Raw genomic sequence first — 4,499 nt, forward strand, 5'->3', positions numbered from 1 at the left:
CCCATAAAATATTCTTTACAAATCTTTATTGGTGATTGTCTTAGATTTTTGCTCTTTGGTAAGGATTTGGGTTGTTGTAGAGATAGACTTCTTGAATCCTTATCTAGGATGATTATCTGTTAGTTTATGAATTTTAGAGATAGATTTAGAGCTAACAATCTTTATGGGTGTCGAAGCTTAATGCTTTCGTGTTGGTTGTATCGGTTGAGAGATCGTCGATACAATTAACATGGATGTCTGCTGTGTTGTTGAGGTGGTTGAGATATTGTCGCCGAAATGATATAGTAGTCCTCTATACTTTGAGTTAGAAATGACTTAGGGTGCGAGTGATGTCGGGTGATACTAACGAGTATTATAGGCTGAGTGTAACTGGTTGATAAGTTTAAGTTTGTGAGAAGTAGATTATATACAATGCTTGATAAGTCCATTCTTTATGAAGAATGAATTATTTTGTGTTAATATTTACTTTTCCGTTTTCAATTTTAAATTCATTCAAATCCAAACTCATAACTATGGAAACTGTTGAACGATAGTTCAATGCACTAGTCCCTGTGGAGACGATAAATTCCCGGATAAATACTTCCAAAATTTTTGTTGCTTGCCGCTTTACTGCTTCAGCACTATCCTCTCAATATTTTTCATATTATTGAATGGGTCGCGAACCCAATGTTTAGTTCACTGTTACCAACTTGCAAGTGGTGATATTCGTTGAACTGTAGTTGTTAGGGTTTATTGTTTAAGGGAATTGTTGTTATTTTTATAGATTTTGTGAATTTGATTGATGATATTATTTTTAAATAGGCAATTGATATAAAACTGGAGTATAAGGGATACTCCAATCGAATACAAACCGAAAAACTTCTACAACGCACTAGTCAAAACAACTAAGCGGTAGAATATTCCACACGTGAAAGTTACAATTGGCCGCTAACTTATATCTAGAATAAAGCCTTTTCCAAGACATAAAAACTACCTCCGACATACATTCGGTAAAGCTAAACGATTCGTTCTTGAAAATGATTTCGTTACGCCTATTCCATATGCTCCAAACCGTTGCTAGCCATATAACCGCTACTAAAGACCTCTTGTCTAAAATCTTCACCTTCTCAAAAGTGAAAAGGAACCCTTTGAACTCCTCCAAAGATAAACCGTCAACTGGATCTATCCAATCAAAAACCTTCCTCCATATAACCTCCACTACTAAGCAGCCCCCTAACAAATTAGAAAGACTTTCTGACTCCGTAGAACAAAAAACACATACTGAATCGTTACCGTCCAACAAAATGCTCCTCCTAATGAAATTGTCTTTGGTTGCTAATCTGTTATGAATTATCCTCCATCCAAGGAATAAAGCTTTAGGCGGCGCTTTTACCTTCCAAAGATAAGTTGTATCTTTGACTATATTTGAATCGAGAGGAGGTACGGATAGCTTTGATGATATAAGACGGAAATTGTTACCTTGTTGTTTTCGTGTTGTTTGTAGCTTGAATTGAAGCTGTGATGTGCTATTTTATCATGTAATTTGTTATTGTGTTAGGTTGAAAGGCTGAATTGAATTCATGTTTGGTATATGAATAATTTGATTGATATTCCTATGCAAATAGTTGTTGATTCTTCTGCGAATAATCGAGTTGTTACCAGCTTGCTAAATGTGCCGAAGGTGTTTATAAAGGATCTAGTTAGTCAAGATACCTTGACTTCACCCGATCATCACATTGATGAGTGTTGGATCATGATCAAACAGTCATTATTTTGGATTTTCTCATCAATGTCTGCATATTTGGTGAATTATGCAGTCTGAATGCAATAGTTCCGCAAAACGTTGATTGTGTGAATGCAGGGAATCCATTTTCTTTTAGAAGAATTTATTACTAGTTGAGAATTTTATTACATAAAGTTGTGTTTAAGTGGGTAAATTGTAGAAGAGGTTATGAAAATAGAAAGGCTTATAGAAATAGGTCATGCAGAGTTATCCCTCGAATTTTCTTTGATTATACAATCTGTTTAATTGCGAACACTTAGATGATACTCCCTCCGTCTTATAATAAGTGTCCCATTTGAACTTTTCACGGTTCTTAAGAAAATGATTAGATGTGTTGATTTTAATGATAAATTTAATACCATTTACTAAAGTACCCTTATTTATTATAGGTAGTGAAGTAGTTGGAAAACGTGAAAGTTAATATATAGGGGTATAGTAGTGGAAAAAATTAATAAATGTTGCATTATATTCTAAAGAGACACAGAAAAATGCAAATGAGACACTAATTATGAGACGGAGGGAGTAATTGATTAGGGAATAGGAATCTTTAGTTGTGATTTTGTCACATTGCATTGTTACCTGCTTAGAATTAGAAAAAGGAAAGTAAGAGGAATAGATGAAGCTAATGTGGCGCGTTGAACTTCTCTGATTCGCTGGTCAGACCATCGTGGGACCCATTTGACTGCATTGACCACTGTTACACGTTTTCTATATTTCTTTGTTTTTTTGGATCTCATTAATGACTAATCACTGCAGCAGGAACGGTAAAACGTGAAGGGCCTTTACCATTGGGACCTAGGATCAATCCCCATGGTTCAACACTCTTTTTGCCAGATTTTCCACTTTTTCTTCCCCTTTCCATTAATTCACTAATTAAACAATATTATTAGAATGAGGTTTTAAAAAAATGTTTAATTAAATTTAAACACAAAAGGATTTTATTTTTCTTTTCAATTAAATTAACTAGTAATTGATTTAGAATTTGCTTGTCTTAATTAAAATCAACCACTAAAATACCAAAAAATATTTTTCTAATATTAGAATTTAGAATACTATTTCATTCATTAAATAGTTTTTTTTTCTTTTTGTTTATACCCTATTTTATTTTTAATATTAGAAATCGATATATAGGTTGCAAGGATATTTTTGTAATAGCGTAGGTTCTACTTTCCGCACCTTTACTTTTCTGCATCCCTGTTTTTTGGATATGTAACCCCCCATCCCAAAGCCTTGTAATAACTTAGGATTTTAATTTCTGCTTTTACTTTCTACACCACTTAACTGCTTAGATGTATGTTTTTTTAATAAGAGCTTAGATGTATGTTAATTAGGGTGTGTATGGCCAGATAAAGTAACTAAATGTTAGCTCGCTAATTTCAAGATTAAGTATCTGAATACAACACACTTCTCACATACTCACCTTTAAGGTACCCTCTCTTGTTGCCTTTCGATTAAAATGGTCAAGTCCCTCGAACGTGAGAATACCTTTAGCAAATGTTGCCTACGAATAAATCATCATAGTTCCTTCGATATAAAGATCATAGTCCTTTCGAGTTGCCTACGATAAAATGATCTTGTCCCTCGAGGTGCCTACGATAAAATGATAATGGTCCCTTCAGATTGCTAAGGTATCCTTACTTGTTGCCTTCAATGACCATCTGATGACCCTTCAATGTCCCTTTACATCCAATGAAAGGACTTCCCACTAACTAATGGTGTGGATAGGTAACTCCTGATTGCTTACTCACAATAAATCAAACTTTTAAATGCTTTTCACACCTCGTTTTTTTAAACGTATTTCAAGATAACACTTTGTATACATCCATACAAGGATCATTACAAAGTTAAACTCTTTTATAAACTGTTTTTCTAAACACACACTACACTTTCAAAAATTTCATACAAACAAGTGAGCTAAGCAATTAAGAGTCCATGGATACAAAGGGTCTTAATACCTTCCCTCTGTATAACCTACCCCCCGAACTCAAAATCTTTAAAAAGGTCTTTCCTGTTCTTTTTGCCTTTCCTAATTGGATAAAATAAAAGCCGGTGGCGACTCTTGCTAACCGAAACATGTTTTGCAAAATAATAAAACAAAAGTCAGTTCTCCCACCGTGTTACATTCACCATCCATGGTGGTGAGTATCATGGCTCCTCCGAAGAATATTTTCTTGATTACAAATGTTCCATCGTATGTGGGAGTCCATTTTCCCCCGGGGTCACCTTGCGGAAGGATAATATGCTTCACTACCAAATCACTATCTTGGTACACTTGGTGCTTGACTTTCTTGTTGAATGCTTTGATCATACGCTTCTGATATATCTGTTTAAGACAAACATCCGCAAGCCTCTTTTCATCAATCAAGTTTATCTGGTCAAGTCAAGTCTGAATCTGAACTTCCACCGGTAAGACTGCCTCCATACCATAAACTAGAGAGAAAGGGGTTGCCCCTGTTGATGTGCGTAAAGAAGTACGATAGCCATGAAGAGCAAATGGTAACATCTCGTGCCAGTCTTTGTATGTCACCATCATCTTTTGTATAATCTTCTTAATGTTCTTGTTGGCGGCTTCCACTGTGCCATTCATCTTTGGTCGATACGAAGAAGAATTATGGTGCTTGAATCTAACGTAAGGTTAGATCCGTTAAAGGTTCACAAAAATTTCCGGTGTAGAAATTGTTGTGAGAAAAGATGAACAAGAATTAAAAACAACTACTGGAAAAGTAAAATGCTGGAA

The sequence above is a fragment of the Vicia villosa genome, linkage group LG6 (assembly GCF_029867415.1).
Source record: "Vicia villosa cultivar HV-30 ecotype Madison, WI linkage group LG6, Vvil1.0, whole genome shotgun sequence".
Taxonomy (NCBI): Eukaryota; Viridiplantae; Streptophyta; class Magnoliopsida; order Fabales; family Fabaceae; genus Vicia; species Vicia villosa.